This window comes from Calonectris borealis, chromosome 6, assembly GCF_964195595.1.
Source record: "Calonectris borealis chromosome 6, bCalBor7.hap1.2, whole genome shotgun sequence".
NCBI classification, from domain to species: Eukaryota; Metazoa; Chordata; class Aves; order Procellariiformes; family Procellariidae; genus Calonectris; species Calonectris borealis.
The window spans coordinates 36,195,694-36,223,123 of record NC_134317.1 but is presented as its reverse complement, the minus strand read 5'-3'; the positions used below and the strand labels follow the sequence as shown (position 1 = coordinate 36,223,123).

Here is a 27,430-nt window from a genome sequence, read left to right as displayed (position 1 = left end):
CTGCGTTATTATTTAGAATATAATTCCCATACAACTTCCCCCAAAGTGTTTTCCATTTTCCTTCCTTCTCAGAATTTCACTTCTGTCTATTTGTCTTTTGGAACTCAGCTGGTATGATTCTACCACAGTCACAATTTTCCATACAATGATCCTTTACAACTGCTTCATAGCCTGTTAGTTTGCTAGTAAAGTTTACAAGTAACCCTGAAACCGTGTAAGAAGTTACCATTTGTTTCCTTTGTGGGAGAGAATGAACTGATGGAAAATTTCAGAAGCCTTGTAATAATTTCTAGAACAGACAAATTTACTACTAATTTGCTTTATTTCCGTGTACGTATTTTGGAGGTTTTTTTTTAGTGTAGTGGTGAATGGAAAAGGCAGCCACACTAACTAACTTTTTACATAATTCACATCTATGTATGTAATTATCTAGGGCTTACTGATTTAAAAAGCTGCCTGCTCTTGACTTCTACCCTTCATGTTTTTTTCTATCATGACCTTTCCACTCCTAACTGTAAATTGCCACCCTGTTTTCCATCTTGCCTTTAAAAAAAGAAAATGCCCACTGCAGACAAAACACCTTTGCTTTGATTTCAGTGACATGTTTTGTTCTGCTCTCTAAATGGCCATTCTTGAGATTTGTCTATTGATTAATGAAAAATGACAAGCATCTTTCACTGTGCTGTGAAAAAAATCAGGCAGAGTAATGACATGAGTCTCCTGCCTTTCCACAGACACTACATGCCCCCTTACTGGCAGTATCATGGCAGAAGGCCACCAGGCATATAAGAAATATGGCAGACATGAATTCCTTGCCTTTCTACAGGAAATACATTGCCTCTAACTTGCATTTCCCATGACTGTCATAAAAAATATATTCATCTACACTGTTCTGGTGTTTCTAAAACACATTTTAATTGGGATTGTATGCCAAAGACGGTATCTTCAAAGTCAGAATGATGTTACATATCTGTACCCTACCAAAATACTTCTATTCTTGATTGTAGATTTACCCAAGACCTGTGGAAGTGTCTCTGGTAACTTTTTTTTCCCCCAAACAATGTTTCCTTCAGGAATGTTGAGCTACTAACTTGCATCCCCCGGTTTCTCAGCTGCTGCCTACTCCTCACGATTTTTTTTCCTCCCATTTCTTCATCAGACTTTCCTGAAGGCAGAGCTTAATTAAAATAAACTGCGATGCCAGGTGAGGTGTGCACATCCTTGAGTTTAGTACTGCTCTGAGGGGCCTGTTCGCCTCTGCTTGGAGACGGCTCACAGGGGACGTGAGCCCGCCTCTGGGCTGACACAGAGGCTACCTGCCGTGGGCCTTTAGCCGAGGGGCACCCGCGCTCCCAGTCGCCCCCTTTACTCCTTATCCCTGATCGTCGGGGGGAAGGGAGGTTGAACCAGTGCTCGTCCTCCTTCGACCGGCCTCGGGGCAGCGGCACATCCCAGACTCCGCGCTGGAGGTCGCGGCGCCTCCCGCCCCAAGGCGGCCTGGGCCTGATTCAGCTCCGACAGCCCCGGGACGCGGGGGGCGCTGCGCCCGGGAGCCAGGTCGGGGCAGCCCCTCCCGGGCGTGACGCTGCAACCAGCGACAGCGTCACCGACGGCTACTCTGTGACTTCATGGCTGCGCCTTCCCCAACGCCTGTGGTGCCGGCCGCCTCACGCCAGAGCCCCGCGGGGCGGGGCCGTGCGCAGCCGCTGCCCTCCAACCGCCCCAACGGCCGCCCTTTGGCCGCGACGGCGCCCCCTGCCGAGCGCCGCGGGGCGCGCCCCTTCCGCCGCCGCGGGGCGTCGGTGCTGGCAGCGCCACCTCCCTCTTCCCTCCCTGCCGGCCGGCGGCGGCGGGAGGCAGGGGGAGCCCGGGAGCAGCGGCGGCCCGGCGGGCAGCGAGCCCGGCAGGCAGGCGGGGTCCCCCGCCCGCCCGCGCTGACGTCAGGAAACTTTCTCCGTGGCTGAGGCGGGAGCGGGCCGGAGCGGGCGCCGTGTGCCGGCGCGGCAGGGCAGCGGGACGGCCTCCATCACCTCACCAGGTACGTGGCGCTTCTCTCTGAGGGGCGGCGGGCGGCAGCTTGCATGCGCGGCAGGGTCCTAAGGCGGTGGCGCGGACTCCTCGCTGACCCTCCCGGGGACGAGGTCAACCGGGGCCGGGCGCAGCCGCCCGTTCCCCGCGGATCCCGAGGTGCGGTTGGCGAGCGGCAGCGAGGGGGGCGGTCTGGGCGCCTGTTGATCGCCGCGGCGGCAGCGCTGCCCTGGAAACTTCGAAGCCGGCGGGTGAGCCGGCGAGGCGGGCGGGCTGGGGCCGGCACCGCGGGGTGGGGCGGCAGATGTGCGGGGGGGGGGCGGTGTGAGTAACGGGGTTTGTTCCCGGAGCGAGCGGAGAGGGGCTGGCGGCGGGGCGGGCTCGCCCGCCTGTCGAGGCTCATCTGTTTCGCAGGTCTCACCTGCGGGAAGCGGCAGCGCCCGTGGGCTGTTGGCGGGGCGTACCTGTCCGTCGCCTCAGTGTCGGCGCTCATTAGACTAACGGCGCGGTGCGAAACTTGGATGGGCGCAGCTTGCAGAGGTTTTCTCCTCTAACTTCAAAACCTCAAGGACTTAGGGATTTTAGACATGCGATATGCCATGGTTTAGGGTTTTTTGAATTTCAAGTGGCTGAAAATAATCAAATGCCTTTCATTCCGTTTTTTTTTCTTAGTAAGTACAGTAAAGCCATTATCTGAGACAAGGTTTTGTTTTTCTTCTGAGGGCTTAGCCGTGGCAGCTCGGCGGTGTTGGGAGGCGAGCCGAGCTCGCCGCTGAGGCTGATGAACGCACAATTGTTTTGCAAGGGAGGATCTTCTACTCGTAGGCAAACCCAAACCACCAAGTTAATTTTAACTCCGTGAAGCACCCGGGTGTTGGGAGTGTGGAGTACTGGAGTAGTTTGTCGGATCATCATGGGAATAGAAAACTGAAATCTAAGTAAGCACTCCAGCCGCTGGTTTGAAGTCGGGCCAGGGAGATTCGGGGGGGAAATCCTCAGTTTAAGGGGGTCTGAAAGTTGCATGATAGTTCTCTGGAGGAACATGGAAAAGTATGTCGCTCGTTTAATTTCACCATCCTTGCCACTTATTGAAAGGCACCGAGAGTCAATCGAAGGCCCGTAAAGGTTAATTGTATTCTTCATACAAAGGAATTTGCCCCCTTCCAAAGAACTAGATTTCTGGGGTCTTTTTTGAACTTAAGACGGTCACTACGTTTCTAATTTAAGTACCATGCAACTCTTGCTTTTTAAATTTTCAATTCCTACAGTTGCATTGCAGTGGCAAGTTTTTAAAAAGTCATCTTTATGTAGATGTAACTAAAAAGAAGTTAAAAAAAAATAAACTGGAAAGCAAGACATACATGAAGGTGGTTATGAAGGTGCTTCGAATGTGTGCAGATACATATAAAATGTTTTAGTAATATATTTTGTCTACTCAGTATAAATGTAAATAAGCATCCATTTTTACATTTTATGTGAATAACTATGAAGTATTCCAGAAATACTTTTATCTTTTCTGTGATTTTCTTCCCCTGCATATTAGACTAACTTATAACTTTAGCCGTGCCTTTCAGTTGTTGTAGTAATAAGCAATACTTCAGAGCTTCAAACCTCTGCCACTTATGATGATAATCAAAATAAGACAAAATAATTCACCTGAGGGGAAGAAACAAATCTTTTTGAAGGTCAAGCTTCTATTTTTATGGCAATTTCAAAATGAACAGAAAAGTTTGCCTCAAAAGTATAGATTTGCGTGATTGATTTGTTGTGTAGTAGTATGTCAGGGACAACCTCTGATATTTGGAGATTATCCACGTGCACTCAGGGAAAGGAACAACAAAACAGTGGGGAAAAAAGGGTAATAATTTCATGATTATTAGCCTTACACTTTTTGGTATGCATTTTATTTTTAAGTGTATGGATACGTTAGTGATTATAGGCCTCGTTAAGGGCATATATTTACGTGAAGAGGTTGAATAGAGTGAGTGATTTATGGATTAAAAACCTAGGAATTACAGCACAGTGTCGAGGGATGCAAGGGAGCAGTTTGGTTTGTGTTTTTAACAGAGCTACAGTGGCAGGGATATCAGTGATAAAAGATTGGAAATAAGCAGAAGCAAGTACAAATCAGGTTGCCTTAGAAAGTAAGGATGACAGTCTTAAACGTGATCCAGCTAGCATTGGATGTGTCTTGCGAGTGATGAGTACAGAAATGAAAATGATTTTGATGCCAGAAAAAAAAAGAAAATGCTAGATTGCAACAGTGAACTACACTATGATGTTCTGTGTAAAACATTTTAAATCACATGGGAAAATACAAAACTGATACTAGAGGACCAGAAAGGAGGAAGATGTAGTTAACAAGAGTGGACTATGAGAGTGGTTATTACAGAAACTAACGATTGGTACTGCCTCCTTAGTCTCTGGCGACAACTTTGTAATTTTTTCGAGGTCTTTTTAGAGTTAAAAGATTGTGCATCTACTGCTCTGCAAAATATTCACCTGATATGATGTTTCAGAATTTCCTTTACAAGCTCATTAAAATAATTTGTTAGTCTCTTGCCTATAGACAAGGTTACATCTCATGGTTCAGGAGGTGTCTCTGCATGAGTGTGTTCATACAACATTGGTAAATATTACTGGATGCTCTAAAAATCGTAATCAGACTTATATGAAGAACTTGAGAGGTCAAATACAATAAACTAGCATTTGTATTATGATTATAGAATTAGTTTTTTCCTTGAGATAATCCCTCAAGAGTGTATTGCTTGAACGTGTCATAAGAAAATAATTAGAATACCACATGAAATAATTAAAGGCCAACTTCAGCTTGAACTGGGGGTAGCTTGAAAGAAAACAAAAAAATTAACTATCTTATCCTTGAATTGTTGAATTGTATGACTTGTGGCAGGATTCTAATTCTGTCAGTTTTTTCAAGAGAGGGAGTAGAGCACCGGGAGCTGAAAAGTCCACCAGGTTCACTTCACAAAAATCGCTGCTCCCTTAGAATTCTCAGTTACTGTCAACGGTGAAATGCATGGCAGAGGTTGAGGCTGTGTTTCAAGTAAATCGGCTCTTGAGACAAAAAATCCTGAATTAATAACTTAATAGAGTTGTTACATAATAATACGCTAATTGGGCACCAATAAACATTTTCCCCATCCCCTTTTTTGCCTTACTGTAATCTGATTTTTGAAGGGATAAGCGCCTTTAGAGAATCAGGTTGTATCCCAGAAAAGAACAAACAACACTGTCCCTGTTAGAACACATAGTGCCTCTGCATAGCTACCTACCAACGTTCTCTTTGGTTCTTTTACCTTCAATATGTAACTTTTCATATAGATACATTTGTTAATATCCTTGTTCCCAATGGAAGTCAGTTCCTTCCTAGTATCTCCTAAATCCCTGAGATCAGAACCCTGGCTGTTTTCATGCAGTTACTCTCACTACCCCACTGTCGGTGCTTCGCTGAAGGTGCCCCATGACTTAAATCTACATCAAACTGTTTTGTGGATTTACTGTTGTGGAATAGCCGACCATTACCATTTAATATGTAGCCTTAATCTGGGTTTTCACTCATGGCCTGTGGTGGTTAGGGGCAGGAGGAAGGAGGTATTACATTTACTCAATTACATGTCATTTTGTGGTCTATCCTCAAGGCATATACCTGTGACCCAGCAGTAGTAGCATTACAGTGAGTTATTGCCCACCCTTTTCATCTTAAATATGCAAGTGTAAACCTTGTCTGTGCCATTTCATTTGCCCAGGGGCACTGAAAGAACTCTGGGAGTGGTCAGTAGTGGTCAGCTCTTAAGTCTTAAAAATGCTTTCTACCTAGGCTGCAGCACCACCCCATCTAATAAGCAGAAGGTAATCTGAAATGCCTCCTATTGCTGTATGGTTTCAAAACATGTTTGTTACACTAAACTGAACATCAAGAGAAGGAAGTGATGTTGCCACATAGATTTTTATCCAGGATTTCAATAGAGAACTTATCCAGCTGGAAACTTATCATGAATTCCCAGGAAAGAATTTACACTTTCATTCCTCCTCCCTTCTGACAGTTTAAGCAGATGTTCTAATCACCAAGCTAGGAGGGTGGCTCTGGATTAAAATATTATCGTTTCCTCAGGTTGAAATGACTTAGTTTTTCGGGGTGTAATTACATATTAGGCAAAGAAGGAGAGAATGTAGAATTTTGTAGCTTAATGAAACCAACATTTCCGTAGAAGAGACAAGACCTGAGTTTCCAACAGCCATGTAAGTAATAAGCTTTCACTGGAGCAAGAAGCAGAACTCAGGCTTCTTAACGCCTACGGTTTCACACAGGCTACTTGATAATGTGGCAAAGAAGTACCAGAAAGCCCCTTTGATTAAGATACCGGATTTCTTTAACTTCTGCAAAATTCTTTTCTATTTTGAAAGGCAGGCATTGAGAAATTCTGTTTATTATTTTAATTGAAGAGTCTGACCTACTCAGCTTATTAGTATATACTGTATATTCTACTCACTTTGTTAGTACTGCATATATTTCATGTTTAACTCTGAGCTTGCATATTCAGGTTTTATTCTGAGAATTGAGCTGTTTTTTTTCCATTTTCTATCTCACTTGCACTATAAAGATTCAGAAACATCTGTGCAGTCACATGGTTTTCTGTCAGCGATACCTGATCAACACCATTGCCTTGTATGCGTTTGCACAAGTGTAACTTGATAAACAATTCTCTTAATAATGCACTGGTTGGAGCAGAGACTGCAGCTGGCTCAATCTAACTTTTTTTAGCTCTATGGAACTAAGAAGAAGTTGCTAAATTTTTTTTTTTTTGTCACCAGAAAGTAGAACCATAATCTGTGGAAATTCTTTAGATGTTCTGGTTATTCCTGTGCTGTAGAGAGATCCTGACCAGTGCAAGTAAATAATACTTTTATTTTGAAAAATGTATGACTTTTAAGGCAAATCTTTTGGCATTGAAAAGTGTCTGATGGCTGTTTCTAGCATGCTGTATTGCTTTAGTGGAGCAGGGTATGTGGGTACTCCAGTACTTGGGAATAGATACGGATAGAGGAGCCTAATCTCCAAGGTGCTTCGATCTTCTCATAATAACATGAAAACTTTAAAACTGCATTCAAATTCCTACTTATTATTTTTAGATAAAGTGAAATTGTTTTTTGAGGGCTGCTGGATATTTCTGTTCTCTGAAACTATTCAAGATCTTTAATGTAATTTTTTTCATTCTTTCTCTGCTCTCTCCATCGCCCTAGTTTTAGTGGGGGCAATCTTGGGCAAAGGCAAAATGCAGTAGTAACACAGTGTGCAAAACACAATCCTGACTACTACCTGCTGTGACATTTGCCTATTCTATTTTCATTTTTGTCCTTTTAAATGCAGATGTTAGATCTTCAGCTTCTTCTAGGCAGGATGGGCCATTAGCAGCTTAAACATTGTGCTTACATTTTCCAGGTGATCTAGGACACTCTAGATCTGTGTAACCCTTAAAAGTTTTTCCAGAGTTCTCAGCAGCCTGTGCAAAATCAAACTTTGTTTCCACTAAATGAAAGGCTGGGATAAGGCTGCTGCTGCAGTGGGGAAAGGTAGCTGGAAGGGAGGTGGTTGCCCATTCTCATGTCAGTCTTGCAACTCTCTTTGTGGCAGGGAGACCGCTGGGAGAGCTGGTTTCTTCGCAGCTGCAATCTGTGCCATCTGGGCTTTGGCAAGTAGCTATTTTGCTAGTGCTGGCAATTTCTATCTGCTGCCCTGTGTAACTATTGTTTTTCCTATGCATAAAGGTACTCCTAATATTAATCAATATATTTTCTCTTTTGTCAGGTTGAGACCTTTTATTTTTTTGTGTGTGTGTACAAATTTTAAATAAGATCTCTCTTGAAACAACAGCATTTTTTTCTTAATCTGTTGTGAAATCTTCTGGAAACTATAACAGAAGTGAGGTAATGAGCCTAGATAAAGGACCGTGTTCCCAATAAAAAATGATTTTTCCTGCAATCACATCTCAAAATGTTGTTTGGAACAGCAGTCATCTTTGCATGCCAATTACATTAGGAGTTGTTTTAAAAAAGTTTGGTGTGTCCTCAAACCTATTTTCTTAATGTTTGTCCGGACCATCTTTCCAAATGCCTTGCTGTGCAGATATGTGCTGTCTCTACTGCTTTCTTCCTACATGCTGTGTTGGCAGCCGTATGAATTCAAAGATCATGAGTCAGGTTCCCTAGCAAAAAAATCATGAAATAATGAGATTAAAAATAATATAGGCTTTGTCTTTTTTGAACATTTAGTATTGTTTTCCTTCTTTAAAGATTTTTTTTTTTTTGTAACTACGTAGATCTGAAACTTATTTTATATTGAAAACAGATTTTTTTTGTTTGGTTGGTTTTTTTAACACAAGTTCAAAATTTTAGGATTTGGGTCTTCAAGAAAAACAGATCTTGTGAGACGTGCCCTAAAATGATGAATGATGGCACCACCGCGTCTGAGCTTCTGCTGATACATGCTTCAGTCTTAAATGAGAAAAATATTAGTCAAAAGGCTTCATTTTCATCCATGTTTATATTCAGATGTAACGAAGAGGCCTCTGCTGGTGGTTCTAACTGCTTGTTCATGTACTGAAGTCAAAGGAGATTCAATGCTAGAGCTGAAAATATTAGCTGATAGCGTATCTTTTTCTTATGCTTCCCAATTGATAAGGTGACAGAACCATCACTTCCAAAGCAGTGGACAGTTGGGGTTACAGCTAAATGGTGGTTTCATATTGCAGGGTACGGTATGCACAAGTCATACCTCTTTTAGAGTTACTGTAGTTAAAGTAACGTGAGAAAACTTGTTAAAACAAAGTAATAAGTAACAGTGAGAGGTGAATCCATATGGTATAATATGATGCTGAATCTTTACTTGGGACAGAAAATAGTGGCAGGGGACTATGTAGCCAGCAGAAAGTAGTTTGAGAGACTAACCCCCACCATTGTGCCCCTTAATCTGTTTCACATGTGTAAGCTTTAAAGCAGAGTGTACTGTGGATTTATAAACACAAAGGTCTTTAACATCAGAGATTAGTACAATCTTTTTCTTGATTCAAGCAGCCTAAAAATTGCATTACTAATTTTGTAAGTTATACGTTGTATTAATATTCAATTTGTCCTGTTGTGCAAATAGGCTTTGGATGGAAGAAATATTTTTCCAAGAAATTTTGCAGCTGGAGCTGTTACTAATTCTCTTATCTTTCTGTGCCATACAGTAATTGCACTTAATTGTTTGCTTCTGCTGTGTTTTGTGGTGTGAAATGCAGTATGTCAACACTGCTAAACTGCAGCATTAGTGTGTATAATGCTAATGTTCTTGAAAGAGATAATTTCCAGATTTCACCTAACTGGATGAAGCAGCTCATGTGTAACTACCAATGCAGTGCTTTATACATCTTCTCGTAATGAAAGTTTGTAGTTGTTTTTTCTCAGGAACAGGTTGGTTTTGTCTTCACACATGTTTTTATGTAGTGTGTTGTACTGGTAAGCTAAAAGGCAACATATGAATGGGGTCGGGCCAAAGTCCGTGGCTGGGAAAGCAGGATGTAAAGAAAGTAACGTTTTCATACACAGCCACTTAAAAACATTGGGATTCTCATTAAATTGCTTGCTATCCTTATAATTTGGTGCAGTTCTCCAAGGGTGAGTCTACTTTTTTTTTAAAAAGCATATTAGTTTGTTTCTTGAAGACTATTGCTTCTGCACTGAAAGATAGCAGAAACCGCAAGCTGCGTTTTAACCTGGCTATACTGACTTGCAATCTCATATGTTTGTCACAAGTAGCCTGTCATTAACAGCAAATGTAAACTAGAAAAGCATATAAGCTATTTATTATTTTCTCTTTAAAAATTAAATACTTTGCCCAGAAGTCTCAGTTTCATTCCCCATGTTTTATGTCTGAGGATATTGAATGTAGCTATTAAACTGCTAGAATGATTTTGTATTAGTAATTTTCTCCAATATGAAGAGTAACTCTTGAATCCAAATCATTAGCTGGCATTTCAGCCATGTAGTACTGAATAATGTGCTTGTATTGGTAATATCCACAACTGTCAGTACAGTTATGTTGGCTGTGGTCAGCGGCTCTTTTTTACTGGTTTTGACTGGGATGAGACAGCTGATGGCTACAGATGTGGCAAATCTGCTCGCGTGGAAAATTCACAGAGCAAGCACAGTCTACATAGGAATCATGTTAATCTGTCAGGAAACTGAAGTGCACTTAACAGTACTGTTGATTTTCTCTTAGAAAAGTGCTAGTATTTGCTTTGCTTTGGAACTGATTGGCAAAGCAAAAATGATTTTGCTACACAAGTGACATTGCTGCTGCAAGGAAGGAGGATCTCTATATCACAGTAGGCAAGGATAGTGTGCTGTACTTTTGAGTAACTGCTTTAATGCACAGTGTTCTGTATTATGTATGTTTACTTCGCAATCTTGCACAAATGCAGCAGGGAATGGCTGGTCATTATCTATAGCAGTCAATGTAAAATTGTCACGCTGTTTGGATTTTCTCTTGTGGTGTTGGGTTTTCTGAGGGGGAGAAGAAGGAGGGGGTGACTACCTAGCAATAATGTGATGCCATGGTACCATGCTTCATGTAGCTACGTATTTAAAATAGATAATTAATAAATAAAGTGGTTTATATTATATAGACTATTCTATATGAGCATTTTGTATTTGATGGCAAGCTTAACACATACACGCTAATACACATACTCCAACTTGCTCCCGGTATAACTGATGGCCTTCAGTCTTACCTGTCTCTAAAATGCAGAATAATTTGCGCTATGAATTCTAAAACCAGCCTCAGATTCAGAAAAGATTGACATGCTTTAGTGAACAATTTGCAGAGGCTTACTTAAAGGTTTAAGCTTGTTTGTCCCAAGCTTGAACTTAATAGGATAAAGGATATCCTAAGAGAAAATACTATTTTGTTGAACTAGAATGCATTTACAAAATGTCTTTCTTTATGTGAATTTTACTCCCATATTAGTCTATTTTGTTTACTTTTAAATTCCTGAATTTCATAAATAAAGCAGCAATGTGGTCTCTACTTTTATATCTCTAAAGAAAGAAATGTAGTCACTAAAAACTGATAAAAATACATGCAACATCATTTGTTTATGTATTTTATTCAAAGCCAGATGAAGAAAATGTCAGAGAGCTAATACAGATGAGATGGTAATGTGCGGGGCAACGGAATAATTTTGAAGTGCTAATAGATGAGACTTTTGATGAAGTGGAACATGTTTAGCTCCTTTTGCTGGCCAAGGTGATAATTTAAAATGGAGTAGAAAGCTTCTTTCTATGGAGACTCTCTGACAACAGAGTTTTTTTGGAAAGATGCTGTGTGTTTCATACACTCTGTGTATCCAGATATCTTTGCTGGTCACTGATTCTTTGATATTTTTAAGAATTTCCTCATCTGTGATACTTGTTGCCTGAACCTTAACTTTTTTCCAGACCCCACTCCTGGAGGAATCTGGGATACCTCAAACAGAAGTTCAATATCAGAGCAAACAGTCATCATCTAAGCTCTTGACATTCAGGACCAGGTCATATTTTGATGACTTAAAGATATTGTGCTTTATTATGTAGCATTTTTCTTAGCATTCTTGGAGGATATCCTGAGTTTTTATAGTTTTACGGCTTATGAAGAATTCCTAAATAAGATTGTCTCCCTCTTCCCATTTTGGAGTTGCGTTTCCTCTCTAGCATTGTTAGGCTTGATTAGGATCTAGGAACTTTGAGTAGTGAGTCAGAAAAATAAACAAAAGCTGAGCAAGCAAAAGCTGATGAATGGAAGAGATTTTTAGTTTAAGTGTAGTTTAAATCCTTTTAGCTCTAAACTAGATGTATAGTTTCCCTCTCCTGCATGCACACCTTTTCCTTCCTTTTTCCTTGTCCCTTTCCTTCTCTTGCCTTTGCATCCTCAAAAAAATCATTGAGGGCAGTTCTGTTATGCCTTCCTCAGACAACTTTGTGGGATATGCCTAGATGTGGTTCTTTAAAAGAGCCTGAAGGGAAAGCTTTCAACTATAACAAATCTGTCGTGTAAAATATGCAAAATAGTAAATATGCAAAACAGTAAATATGCATATAGCCATAAACCCTAATGATTCCACAGCAGTCCCTTATGTACTTCTTACTCAAAGAATTATCTGTGTTGTGATTCTATGTGCTTTTCAATTTGGGATTTCAAGTGTTTTGACTTTGTAACTGAGCAATGATTAAAAGGTATGAAGAAATGGACCATAAAATAGATGTTTAGTGAAAGATAAATAAAAGCATACTTAATAAGATTAGTGGAATATATTTGAGATGTGTTATGTTACTGGCATGCTCATGGCTGCTTAAACACCGAAATAATCTGTTGCTATTTAATCCAAATCAATTCCACTTGCTAGGTCATCTGGAAGTTACTTTTGCTGAATATAGTTCTTAGTTGCTTATCCAAATGGCAGGGGAAAAAAATGTCAAACTGCTGAAGAAATATGCTTTGACAGTAAAGAACATACTAAAATGCTAAAGATCTCAGTTCTGAAAGAAAGAAGTGGTTGGCTGGAAATAATTACTTTGAATATTTTGAATTCATTATGGTGAATTTTGCCAGATGCTCTTGAAGAATATTTGTGTATGTTATTTACTGTGGTGTTTCTTGTGCTTGCTGCGAGGTATATATACTTCTGCATAATTTGATCCAGTCTGTTTATGGTCTAAATACTTCCCCCTTCCCCCAGACAGCAGTATTCAATTGTGTATTATGTTCGTTTGCTTTTTAGATGTGATACAAATGTAAGTCCCAGGCAGTGTTTGTGTAAGGTAGAATAAAGTGTATTTCTTCTTAGCTAGCAAACTTCTTTTGAATCTTGACGTATCTTGACAGATTTCTGAAACTTGCATTTCACTATGTACCAAGTAACATTTTACAAGGTGAGATCTTTAAAGAGATGTTGCAGCTCGAAGACATATTTGTAACATGTCTGGAGAAGGTGACTTATTAACTGTACTCTCAGCCTCTTACACTGTGGAGGGGTGAAGCGTAGAAAGAGCGCTCTGTGCTATCTTTTCACTTATCTGGAAATGTGTCAATTATTCATTTGAGTCTGCCCTGATATGTGGATATTAGGAAAACCTGTAGGTATATATGGCAAAGTATTGGCTAGTGCAACAGCTGATATGTGAAAAACTGCATTGTGAATCACGCAATTATATGGTTACTAATTCTGTTTTGTTATGGATGTGTGAATTCTGCTTGCGTCTGTGCTTTGAATTCTCAGAGTGTGCTTAGTTTGGACATTCACACTGTAGTTCTGTAAGTCGTTTGAGATGGCAGCGATGCTGCTGAAATGGTGGTTGGAGCCTTTCTCTATCAGTTGCCACCCTTTTCCTGCCTGACGCGCCTTTCTTTGGGTACTGGTTCAGGTATTTACAGTATGGCATTGGGAACTGGATCAAGCATGACCAAGAACTGGGAAGCGGGAGGAATAGGTCCATTTACACATGTTCAGTCCAATTGTGGAGCAACGGTGTAAGATGCAATAAAGTTGCTTTTCAAAGTAGATGGAAGCTAAGCTGTAAGCCTTGGCTCAATGTACGCAGGTGTTTTCACTGCTTGCAGTGTAGTTCATCACTGACCTGACCAGAACAGATTCATCCATATAAACATAGTTTGTCTGGCCTTCATTGATGTAGTTTTTTACTCTTCAAGGCACAACCACTTTAACAAGTGAGGATAAACAGTGCTGTATTGTGGAATAACATAAAGCTTGTTGTTACTATATCCAGTTTATTTAACTTTGTCATAAATTTCAGGTTCCTAGGCATGTGTATTAGGGAGGATTGTTTTGTTTTCCTGCTGAGCTCTATCAGAAAAAAACACAAAAGCTTTTTTTCTTGGCTTTTACCTACCTTTAAAATGGAGAATGCATTGACTTCTGAATGTAACAGAACACTAATTTTATAGAAAAGAAACAGAAATTGAGAATCTTTTTAACTTGTTCTTGTTCTTTTTTAAATGCAGACTTCCTTGATAGGCCCTGGTAACCGCTTAAAGAAGTGAGGTTGATGGTTTTCTTCCAATATTTTTGTTACTAACATAATATTATTTCATCACTTAGAGAAAATAAGTATTGTGTATTCAGTGCTCTTTCCGTGTCAAATAACCAAGAATGTCTTAATCTAACCTTTATGGTGTTGTACATTGCATCATGTTAACCATCAGGCTGACTGTCCATTGTGTAGATTGAATTTCATGGCAAAAAATGCATATTTCTGTGGCACTCCAATTATAGCTGTCGTGTTAATTTCATTCTCTGTGCTTATGCCTGTCCTTGTTCATCAGAACTACTCAGAAGCGTCTGAAGTTAATTTGCAGAATTTTGGTCCCAGATTTCATGTTTATAGAAGATTAAGAACGATTTTTATTTAAGACTACTGTTTCATGCTATTAAACTGGAATTAGGTGAATACTGATCTCTGTAGAGTGGGAGCTAATATTCTATGTCACTGTTTAATAGATCAATTGAGGGTGAATATCGTTTTGTAGACTATTACCATGTAGACTAGATTCATAGGCTGTAGACTAGATTCATGGGCTGATAGCTTTTCAGGCCAGAGCAAATGATGTGGTAGTTCTGACTTGTCTAGTGACTATTGTGGTGGCTTGCCTGCTCACCCCCAAATAAAATATGTTATGGCTAAAGATACAATTTTGACTTTGAATCTCCACTATTGTAAGTTTTATTGTAATGTAGAACAGAACATGCCAGTGCTTAATTGACTTTTGGGGGGTCTTTTTACAGTTGATGATGTTGCTGCTGCTTGAATAGAGAAGGATTCTTAAGGTGCTTAAGGGACTGGTTGATCTTGAAAATGAAGGCAGACTATTTAAACTGATTATTTTCATTATTCCACTAGTCTCTAGTGGAATTGGGCTACAGCAGAGTAATCCCATTTTTCCTTTTGCCTCTCTCCCTGGCAATGATTTTGGAACTTGTTGGCCTGCTCCAATAAAATTTTTACACATTTCACAAAATCTGATGAATGGTTAGAAAAGAGAGATTGACATTAGTGTCCCTGAGGAAGACGTAGCTGGCTGGAGAGCGGTGTGGCAGAAACAATGGATTCTTGCTCATCACCTGAAGTCTGCTGATTTTTAGTGACAGTTATCTGTAATAAAACCCCTGATGAAAAGATTTTTTTCTTGCTCTTAAAAATTTATCCATTAAGCCCTGTCATAACAGATGAAACCCTTCTAGCCCGTTATTTTGGAGTGGCCTTACAGGTGCACAGTATTGTGAAATTTAATGTTCTTTATCATGTTCATGCAGTTCAGTTAATAATTTCTGTTATTTATTATTTCTTTTCTATTTTTATCACATTTTATCACATTGTTTTCTTGAAACTTTCATTTTAGCCCTCTTCAGTCTGCTTTTTCAGTAGACACAATCTTTCACTCATAGTTAATTGTGCTTTAGCAGAATTTGGCATGACACATCCAATACATGTACAGTATACATGAATTTCCTTTTTTTGCCAGTTTCTTCAGTGTTCTAGATTTTTGGGGTGGGGTGTAAATCAAATTGCTTGCCCATTTTTCTGTGGGAATTCTCAGTTTGCTGTAGATGTCTTCTAATGTCTTGAAGAACTTCTATGCATTCCATATGCTCCCAGAATTTGCAGTTAATTTTTTTCGTGCAAATTCCTTCAGAAGCCTGGATGGCTTTAAAACTGGATAATATGTTTGATTGTGTTCTGTGGTTTTTTTCTTTTTTTTAAGGAAAAGCTTATGATCCCAGTTGAGCTTGTTATTTTTCAGATGTCATTTAAATATTCTTTGTTCAACAGTGTCCTAAATGACCCTTCTCTCTATGTGCGCAAGATTCAGACTTGCCAGTTTTTTTTCTTGTATATACTTCTGTGGTTTTTTTATAGCTTGGTATGCTTTAGCGCTCTCTGTAAATTAAAACAAAAACTAATGGAGTTGGAAATCTTGTGTTTTGTCTCTGCTGTCTGTTCTCCCCTTGCAAGCAGCTACGTCTGTCTAGAGGCTTTGAAGGTTATTATTATGTGAAAGGATTTTAGGATCTTCTGTCTTTTACTGGGAAGCTTCCCAAGGTTGCTTCATCAGCTGTGCTTGTTTGACTGGTAGCTTTCCTATATATTACTTCTGCTGCTTATTGTTTGTTGCTTGTTAATTTTTTGTCTGTGCTTGGAGGGAATTTTTTCCTTCCTGTGATTCTTTTTAATTGGATAACATTTTAAAGCATTAAGTTTTGTTTTCATGTGTTTTCTTCACATGACAGTTGCCTGTTTCAGTTACTGATTTTTTTTTTTTTTAAAACATTCTCCATTATTCCCTCTATACCTCTATTTTTCCACCACGTTTTTGTTAACCTTGCAAATGCTGGACTTGGTCAGTGATTCTCACAGTCCTATTTGCGAATTTCTACATCTCAATATCACTTTAGTGTTTTTCTTCTTGCATTGAAACTGCATGCATATGTCTTTCTGCATCTCCCAGTTCATTTACAGAAGTTAGTGATAGCTGAATTTGAGATTTGAAGGAATATCAGCCACATTTGGTCATTGTGCTTGATCCCTATCTGTGATTCCTCAGGAGAAAACAAGGAATAGGTGTGACTCATAAACACTGCATTTCATGTGTCTCTCTTTTATGGCTTTTTTGATAGAAATGCCACTGCATTGCCATTGCATGTCTCTGCAATTTTAACCAAGGATGCAATTTCATTCTCTACCGTGTTTCATAAATACTCTTTTCCTGTGACCACTCTGTGACTCTCTGCATCCCCAGATTTCTAAACTGATTTTTAAGATATGATGCAGATTGTAGATCATAAAAACAAAAATGTACCAAAACCTCTTGGGTTAAATACGATCTGGTGCTCTCCTCTGGATCAAAAGACGAATCCTGTTCAAAATAGTTTTCCCTTCATCTGCTGCATTGCAATGATGTCATGTAACGTTTTTAACCTCCTGTGATTTTTTTAATACTTAATATGTTTTACAAAGGAGGCTTTTCCTATTATTGTTCTCGTCTTCTGTGATGAGAAAGACAAATGTCCTGAAGAAAACACTATGTATAATTTTAACTGGAATACACTGCTGATCTAAATAATGAGTAAGACTCTTAAGATGCAAGTGTGATAATACCACAAGTTTCAGCAAGCCTTTCTGTAGATTTACGGTAACTATTAGGGCCAATATGCTTAAAGTATGGTTTTTTCCATTTTTCAAGTTGAAAGAGAAAACAACCATTCAAGTAAAAATAAATCTGTGCTATAGGCTTCTGTCATAGCAGTAATCCTACGGTTTTTTTTTAGAGTGAATGCCTTAATCCTGATGTCCTGGACTTTGAAATAATAGTATCAATCAACTGACAGTGCAGTGTCCTGCTGCTTTTCCAGCCCTAAAATACACATTGAGTGTGGTGACATCTGTGAAAGGAGAATACATGGGATCGTACAGACCTCTGGATTGAAAATGTAAAGAACATGATGAAAGATCTCCTTGTGGTGCAAGGATTTAAAAACAACCCCTAGCTTAAACTGCACTAGTGAACAAATTAGCTGTTTTGATGTGACAAACTGGGAAATTGGTGGCAGAGAAATACAGGTTTTTCCTTTAAGATTCCTGCACCTGCATCCATTTAGTCCATAGGTTAAGCTGTTCACAAAGCTTGGGTTTATATTTATTGCTTGGAAACAGAAAATATTTTTAAGTCTGTCTGCATATTATATCCTATATGGGCAGATGACACAAGTTAGTGATTACCATTAACATATACCCAGGGCGTTTTTTTGTTTTTTTTTTTTTTTTTTACATTCCAGGATTATCTTTGCTTTCAGAAGAGAGACTTACCTCTTTCTCTGCATAGGATCCAAATCTATGTAGCACCTCAGGGACACTTGCCCTGAAACAGGACTACCATGTTTTACTCTATCTAGCACAACATCTCCCCAACTCCTCAGTGTAATGGCATGTGTTTGTGCTCTATTGTTGTTTCAACTCTCACTCTAACTCTTTCACTAGCTTAAATGAAGGGTTCTCGATACCTTTTATCAGTACGACTAGCTGAACTGTGTATTAACTGTCAAAAACATTTCAATTAAAACGTAGATACCTTTAAAGTTATGCAAAGTGTCTATTCTTACTTACATTTCAATATTTCTACTTGATATGGACTTAATACTTGATCACCTTCATCCTGGCTACTTTGAAAAATTATTTGTTAATTATGACAAGTAGTGTGTTTAAGTCGCTTAATTTGAACTAGCCCAAAAGAGCCTGATTCCAAAGAACACTGAGAACCCCTCTGACTGAATATTAGACATGTTAATTTTGGTACAGACACAAAGTGGCTTGTCATATTTGAAAGCTTCAATAAAAAACATTCAGTCCCAAAAAGGAGAAGACTTGGTTTTTATAAATCCAGAGTTTTCAGTCCTATTCTATATAATCCAGGAGTAACAAAAGTATCTTTCCATGCTGGCTAGCAAGTACATTATTGTATATAGTCCACAATAACGAACAGGCTAACATAATTCTTAGGTAGTTGTGATTCATTTAAGGAGTTGCTTTTGTTAACATAAATCTGAGTAGTTTGCAGTTTCATAAAGGTGAATGGCTGTATGTGTGGTGTATCTTACGAAGATTTTGATTAACAAAGCAGCAAAGCCAATATAATTTTGTTTTGTCTTCTTTTTTTACTGCTTCTTGAATTGTTTGTTCATGGCCATGGACTAAGGTTTGTTGGAGAACATATAGTTACACTATACAAAAGATTTTTGCTGAAATTAATATCTTTAAATAGCTGCCAGAGTTTTTAATAGTGCATGTGGTGCTTTGTTTCATGTGTCTATTTTTAGTTTTATTTGTTGAACCCTGACACTCATTGTAGTAGTGTAACATGGACAGCCGGAGCTTAACAAGAGTAAAGAAGTACAAAAAAAGTAGAAATACATATAATGACTTTTTGTGATTCTATTAAGAGTCTTCTAAATTAAGAAAAATTGTACAGTCCTGTGCTTGAGGTTATGAACTTGCTTATAGAACATACAGACTGATGAGTGCAGACAAATCTGAGTACATCAGCTTCTAGTTTGAGCAAACCAGATGGGAGGCAGCTCCATTCCAGTAATACTGTGTGTATACCTCCATAGTCATGTTATCATGCTTTAATATACTCTAAGACAATTCGGGAGCAGGAGAGTGTTTGACATGATAAGGTGGTCATAAACAGTGTGAAGTTTCAGAGGTCACATGGGTTGGTTAGTATTCAAAGATTCATGGCATCAGCCCCATCAGGATGTTGAAAGGCAACTGTGGAAATCTCCAATTTCCATATTATGCCTGTTTATTACTGCCCATCTGTTTATTCCATTTATATTTCTATATTTCTTGGTGCAATGTCTGGCTGCTTCTACATCACTTGTTCTTAGTACATGAGCATGGTCAGAATCTTTTTGTAGCTTCTTGACAGTATTACTGTTAGAGTTGTGTTAGATTTTCTAGCACTTGTGTCGTAAGGTATTTGGAGTAATTTACTCAGTCATAAGCTATTGTAACATGTTGAGAGAGGCCTTCAGGTTCATTTTCATATTAGCTAGTAGTTTGAAATTTTAATGAGGAAAAAGAGTTTGTATGTTAGGGTGAGGAAAGCTGTGGGTTCCTGTAAAAGCTTCTCTCCGTATTGCCTGATGCTTGCTCTGGACTCCCTCTCTATAAGTAGTAGCCTAAGAATTTGATGTGGCTTCTCTATGGGGTGGTATTTTTTTTAAAGGTCTGTGTACATGTGGAAGATAACATGCTCCCAGACTGTTTGAATTAAATAGTTGAATTGAACTGAATAGTTTGAACTTGCTGTGTGTGCCAAATGGAAGGAAAATGTCGATTTGGGAAATGGGAGGACGGAGATGTGAGGGAGGTCTAGCCATGAGTATTGGTGTATTTCAGGTAGTTGGGTTGTGATTTGCACACAAACACAGCTCTACTATTTTTAAGAACAGATACTTCTACAAAGCACAAATATACTATCCTTCAAATATGTGAAAATGCTGAAGAGAAAATATTTACTTGAATTATTTACTTTGTAACAGAAAGCAAACAATGTTTTGTTTTTGTTTTTTTTTAACTACCTCAAACTAAATATTGAAAAAAACACTTATAAAATGTGCACATTGGCCTCTTGATTACCTTGGGAAATTGGTCAAATTATCGCACTGCACTTCTGTATTTTAATGTTTTTAAAAAGCTGGATAAGAATATGGCTATAAAAACATTGGAATTGGTGTACCTAAAGGGTCAACTAACAACCTACAGTGAGGGAAGGTAGTGACTGGTGTGCCTTAGCAGGAGTGGCAAGCTCTTAAATCAGATCTATTGCTGATGGAACAGTAACGTATGATCACAGCATTAGTTGTCTCATAGTATGGCTTCTCGAAAATGAATTTTCATTCTCTATAATTTCATTTGCGACTTTCAGAAACTGCTTTTTCATTGAACTGTGTGACTGGTTTTTGTGATCGAATATATGCTTGTTATTCTAGAAGCATCTTACGGTGAACCATAGCTGGTCTACAAAATAGACTGAGACTAGATAATAATTTATGAATTCTCTCTAGTAGCAGTGGTAGGCATGTGCATGTCATCAATGCAGATGATAGAATTTTACTTACTAAGATTGCCACACATGTTCCAGTATAGGATGCTACTTTTAACATGACCTTTTACTAAACTCTTAACTTTTCTGGCCTGTTACTTGAGTTATATTACTAAAGGAAAAAAAAATCTATTCAGAAAAGTAAAAAAAAGTAGAAGTCTATAAAACTTTAATTTAAAATGGTTTGGTCCTAGTTGTAAAATCTTAGAAATGTCTTATCTGAAAACTTGTGATGAATTATTGACATGTAATATCATTTTTCTCTTAGCAATTCTTTATGGGGGATATGTGCTTTCTACTACTTTTGATTTTAGGAAATTTGCAGAATTAATATCTATCTACCAACATTTTCTTCAGGTTCATATCTGGAGTAATCATACAATATAATTTGGAAAGGGCTGCTAGAGGTCACCTGTTTGCCTCTCTTCCATACCAAAGTGGAGAAACTGGGCCTGTAGTCAGAAAGGGATCAAACGGTCGGACTCAATGATCTTAAAGGTCTTTTCCAACCTAAATGATTCTATGATAACTTGGATTAAGATCTTAAGGCAGAGAGTCTGGAGCTGGGAGGAAAAGAGAACTTAAACTAGGAGCCAGTACTAGATCAGATAGTAATTTTGAGGGGAACAGAAAAGCAAGGTCCATTGGGAAGATAGAGTATCTGTTCACAGGAGGTAGATATCACGTGAGGAACTGGTAGTTAAGGCAAAATTTAGACTTCTTGAATAAAAAGGCAGAGACCGTGAACTGAGATGATATTAAAAATGGCCAAGGAGTCTTTGTGTGGATTTTCTTTACGTGAGGAGGGACAGGGAATCATGATAATTACGGGGCATAAGAGGGAAGGAATTTACGCAGCCAGACTGGAGAACAAGCACTAAAGATGCTGGAAGGGATTTGAACAGAAAGCGTTAGTCTTGCGTATGATGGGAAGACAGAACTTTGTCCTTGAAAACTTACTGCCCTCTTCAGAGCCTGAAATGGAACTTAACCAATCAAATATTATTCTGGAGAATGAGATTTTTCTCCCTGTTTTTCCTACTTGATACTGGTCAAGATGCTGTAGTATGCTTTTCGCTGATGTTAGGAATACTTGACTTTAGGTCTTGGCTCTGATTTGAGGAAGTGCTGACTCTTATACCTGAAATCAAGGGCAGCTTGCTTTGAACATAAAGTACTCCACATTTTATAGCTCTTTAGAAAATAACACCTGAGGGCTTAGACACACTTTTCCTTGGCAGAGAGTTTCTGTAGTTTCTGCCAGGGTTTACTGCACCCACAGCAAATCACTTGAATGGAGTGTTCGAGTGTAGCCGAGTTTAAACTACCTCTCACTAGAGTAGGCAGCTAAATGTTTGATGATGATGATAATTTCAGATTGCGACCTTGAATTCTTTGATAATGTTGAATTGCCACAGTGACTAAATGTAAAATGAGGACAACACTATTTTTGAAATTGAGTTTTGAAATACATTGAAGTTTGTGGGTCATAAAGTGTTCTGGTGAGAGCTGCCATAGAGCTTTCTCTTGTGAGTGTCCTCTGTCTTCAGACTCTGCTTTGAGGAGTTTGCAGTAAATAATACACCAGGCTTTACAATGGGCCATCGAACAAGTTGCCCATTCGGTGAACAGTATGCATTTTGTGTACTGAATGAGTCAATAGCCTATAGAAAAAGCCTTTCATTACACAATCACATCCTGTCATTATTCCTACATGTAAGGAATCCCAATTAGGATCACATAGACAGTATTATTCTGCCATTTTACAAATTTTGAGTGATTATTTACATTGCTCAAACCTTGCATGTAGTACTTCATTTGCAATGTGGGAGACTAGCATAACTAGTCATTCAGATTTTTAAGAGGGTAGGGCCTTAAACTGGACTGGTGTGATAGAGGACTTCTGAGTCAGTTGTCAGAAATACTGAAAGTCTTTTTCTTCTCCTGGGCTGTGCTGCTGGCCAGGCTTGCCTCGTTTGAAAACGTAGTTGTCAACTGAAGCATCTGCTTCTGAGTGCTCTGTTTTCTGCTCTTTTAGGAAGAGGCAACTTCACTATCTTATGGAGGAATTCCTTCTATCTTCCTGTTGTTCAATCCCTGCAGATTTATCTCATATTTGATTAACAATATAGCTTCTGTCAGAGGCAATATTGGTAAATACTGGAAGTGTAAGAACTATGCAGAAGCCTGTCTTGCTTGGAATACTTCATATGTTCATGTTCATAAGTTGTTACTGTTAATACAGTTGAAGGATGTGACAGTCACAGATAAAATTCTTATTGGAAAGCTAGGGTTATTGCCCTTATTTGTGATTTTTTTAAAAACAGTTTATAGGGATTAAATTATTAACGGGATTTGACAGCAAACATTTTTGCAGAATCATTGTTTCTGGATCATCTGTTTCTTGTTCAATGTCCATGGCTAATTAGCTTATAAAAAAAAAATCAGTCATTGAGCTAATATCTTATGGAGAAACCTCTGGTGTTAGATTTGATCCCCTAATTGCTTTTATAATTGGGATTCATTAGAGCTCTTTCACAAGTCAGGGCAATAGACCTCCTTTGTTTTGTTTAGAATGTTGTAAAAACAATTGAACTGGCAGCTGATTCCAGTTTTCTGTTCAGTAAGCAATTTTGGAAGACTATGGGCTATACAATTGTCTGATTTGCCTAGGTTATAAAAGTTAAATGTAAAGAGAGATGAAATTTCAGCATATGGCTCTATTAGCCATTACATGCATTAATGGTTAAGCTGGTGTATTGTGTCTGCTTTATAAATGTTTATATTGCAGCTTTCTACTAATAGATGTTGATGACAGCCAGCGTTACGGAGATATAAAGTACAGTGTATGGCAGATCATTAGTTATGGCCTAGTAAAAAACTAGCTACATGTATTTGGTAGCATATCCAGTCCTAACCTGTGCTGATAGGAACATCAGCCATTCCGTTGTTCCTTAATAATTTAACACGAGGCCATTGTCAACAAGGATGTAAATGTTTAACTTTTTATATTCAACATATTCAAGTTTTAGAATTCTTTAAATGTAAGCAAGGCTGGAAATGATACTGATACTTACATAAAACTTGTCTTATTCATTCCGATTCTGGAATGTTTTCTTTTGCCTGAGTACATATATAAACGAAATATGCAGTCTCTTTGTTCTGAAAATACAGGCAGCTCTGTGGTGAAAGTCAGCTTTGAAATGTCACACTGTTGTCAAGAAAATTCATTCACTGTTCATTGTCCATAAAAATCAGTGGAGAAGTTCTACAGTTCTGAATAGTCTCTGGATCTAACTTCTCTAAAATGGGAAGAATGTGATATGTTTGAATTAAGCTATGATGGGTATTTAGACACCAAAATATTTAAATTTTGCCATATGGCTTCTCTCAAATTCAGAACTTCTTTCTCATTTGCAGATCAGCTCTGAATAGCATGGTGATTGTGGAATGATCTGTTTAAGTTGCAGATACAAAATGGAGCTTGTTTTAAAGTCTTTGCCAGTTAGAGGCAAGTCTTCTGGAATTGTCTGCGTTAGATTTTTGTAATTGTAACAATGAATGTCTAATGTGAATTAAAAGAATAAATGAAGTATTTCTGGTGGTATTCATTCTGAAACCAAGGCATGATTAGCAAATAATTAATTGTCAGTATTATGTCTTTGCATGACTTCACTGGCTGGATCCCAGAAATGCTAATTTTTCACAGTGGTGAAAAAGATGAAGGGCTTCTCTCGGATGTTGAATTCAGGTGGTAGAGTCTACAAATTCCTGTGACAAGTCTGAAGAATGACCTGTGGACCTTATCGCAGGTGTGTAAGCTTGTAGGGCAAGGACTGCTGAGCTATTCTGTGCCCACAGATTTCTGTGGAGAACAAGCCACTTTTTGCATTGGAAAGCATTTAGTTTCACACATGGATGTTGATATATTTTTTTCAATATTGACCTCTTCAGGCTACTGAAAATTGTCTTTTCTGCTTTATTTCTCCACATTTGATATCTTGAACTGCGTCTGCTTATTAAAACCTATTTTTTAATCTGTAATATTTGGGAAGATAGATTGTTAATGCATTTGATGAGATTATTCAACACATTGTTTAGATGGTAGATATATGCAAAGCCCCAGTACTAGACATGTTTAAATTGCCCAAAGAAGGCATTTCAGTAATTTCCAATAACAGCTCTTAAGAGCCTGTTAAATTCTTGGGAGAGTTGTGGTGGATTTCTGTCCCAGAGAGCACATGTCTCACCAAAATTCTTACATGTGTTCAACTCTCGGGAGTTAATTAGTCCTTGGCACTGGCAAATTTTTCCTCTGGAGGTTTTAATGCAAAGGATCAGCTGTACTACAAATCATCTCTTGGTTCATGTCTGTCCAAGTATTAGGCTAGATCAATCTGATGTCCAAAGTAATAGTAATATATGCAAGCATGGATTGAAGATTTTGAAGTAATTTTATGAGTTATGAAGAGTTTGATCCAATGATTGTGGTTTCTGAGCTTTTTGACAGATACCTTTGAGGTGAGGTGTGAGACAGGTGGAGAGGAGGGAACCGTTAGACCAGGTTCAGTAATAACCCTTTTTTGGTGTCATCTATATTTGGTTTACTGAATATCTACACCTGATCATGTAAATGTGCTTACTAACAGTAACAGGTAATCAGTTATATTGGTTACCTGATGTAGATAGAGTTAATTTGTATTTGTTGCTGGATCAGAAATATGACATGAGGTTTTAGTGTGCTATTTACATAGAAGAAAGTCTATAAACACTCATAGTCCTTTTGCCATCTGAATGCTTTCTGTGGTCACTTCAGGGCAGATGAAACCGTAATAATTGTGGAATAGAGGAAGCTAATCTTTATCCTAGACCAGTGTGCTTAAGATCTTTCTAACCAGTACATATCTTCAGACTTATGTCAACTTTTATTACTAATTCATGATTCCTCAATGTGACTTTTCTTCCGGGATATTCTTTATCTCACTTAAATATGCTGCTTATTTTATCTGTTGCTTTACTTTTATTTCAATGCTCAACTGGGTTAGATCACAAAATGTACAGATATAGTTGTCAGTGCTTTAGATTATATGTCTATTGAGAGTGACGTTGTCATTAGTGCTTTGAGAGAGAACAGAAATCTAGCTATTTTACTGTGGCAGTTTCTTAAGAAAGTGTAGTGCTTAAAAACTTCTGAAATTCTGTTGTACTTGTTCAGCTTGTTTCATTTCCATTCAAGTTGTTGTATACCGGTATAATAAGCCAGTATCAGTGGCCTGGTCAGATGGATTTTGCAATTAGTAGGTCTCTGTGGTTAAGATCTGCTGTATGATTTGGGTTACTGGTTTAAATTTCAGGTTTGGGGATGGGAAATCCCTTGCAGAGCTTGACAAGCACTTTATGTGCTAAAGATACGCAAGTAGGTAAGTATGGATTTGTTCCTGATGAAGACATAGCAAGAGTTAGCCATGAAATAAAGTGCCATGATATTTTTGTTTGATTAGCTGACTTGCTTACAAACCCCTTTAATCATTCTCTCTCAAGATAAAATGGATTTTAATCTGTATGGTTTGTGTTGTAAGAATATAGTTGCATTTCAGATACGAGGCTTGTGATTAAACAAAGGATTGTGGGGTGGGAGGACACGTGTTCACGTACTATATCGTGAGCAGTGTTAAACAGCATGGGCTGTGCTGTCAGTCTGAGTGAGGAGTTACAATGTACAAATGATGCTCTGGAACGTGTAAAGTATCATAGCTGATGCTGAAGTTTCTCAATTAAAATATTTCTGAGAAATAAAGCAAAAATAGCTAGATGCTCTGATGATGTGCCACAAATTGTGAGTTTTGGCCTCTTAGCTTGATGGAAGTCTTGTGTAAACAGGAGTTGCTGGGATTGCGCAAGTTGTTTTGGGTTTGTTTGGTTTTTTGGTTGGTTTTTTTTTATATATATATAAAGCTAATTCTTGTCTATAAAGAGGTGGTGTTTTAAGGCAGCATTCAGTATGTCTTCAGCCTCACTCTGGTGTTCTCTAGCATCAGATTAAGTTGGTCTATTGCATAAACTGAGAGGATAAAAAAGAACCCAGAAATATGAGTTCTGCAGAATGAGCAGTGTATTGAAAGTCTGCTGAACTTAAGATCAGGCTCCTAAAGATACATTTCAGCTGTGATTGTTAGAGAATGTATGAGATGAGAATGTTAGAGAATGGGCCCTTTCTGCTTGCACTTGTCACATGGGACAGTCAGCCTTTGTGTAAGAGTCTGTATGAGCTTCACTTATTTGTCAATTTTTTTTCCTTTGCCTTTCTATCTACGAGTAAACCACCAAATTTTAATCCTTGCATTGTAAAAATTGTTAGATTTGTTTAGTTACAGTGAGCACTCTTTCAGTGTCTTGTTTGTTAGGAAAAAAAGAGAGGGGATGAGTAGAAAACAGTTGTTTATATCTATATTCCCTGATTACTCTCACTAGCATGCCAAATATCTCATGAAAAACTGCCTTGTGAATTGGTTGGTTATTTATTTATTTATTGAACAAAGCCTGGTCTGCCGATGTGATCTTATGGTTCCATAGTGCTTGACTGATATACTATAAGTGACATTAATCTGAAGCTCTGTCTTGGCATCTTTAACCCCATCCGTGGGATTAATGCAAGATTTTGTTTGCTTCCTCTCTTCCCTTCTGCCT

At 38.5% G+C, this 27,430-nt stretch overlaps 1 protein-coding gene across 3 annotated transcripts in view; it reads left to right on the top strand.

Moving 5' to 3' along the window:
- The first annotated feature begins 1,858 nt into the window (after window positions 1–1,858).
- Window positions 1,859–27,430, top strand: part of GULP1 (GULP PTB domain containing engulfment adaptor 1) — a 168,691-nt gene continuing 143,119 nt past the window's right edge. For 2 of the 3 annotated variants that reach the window (XM_075153683.1, XM_075153686.1), the window contains exon 1: window positions 1,859–2,038. The gene's annotated coding sequence lies outside the window, so the exon portion shown is untranslated. Of the gene's footprint in view, window positions 2,039–14,083; window positions 14,124–27,430 lie in introns of all 3 variants that reach the window. The other variant, XM_075153684.1, reaches the window with a different exon arrangement.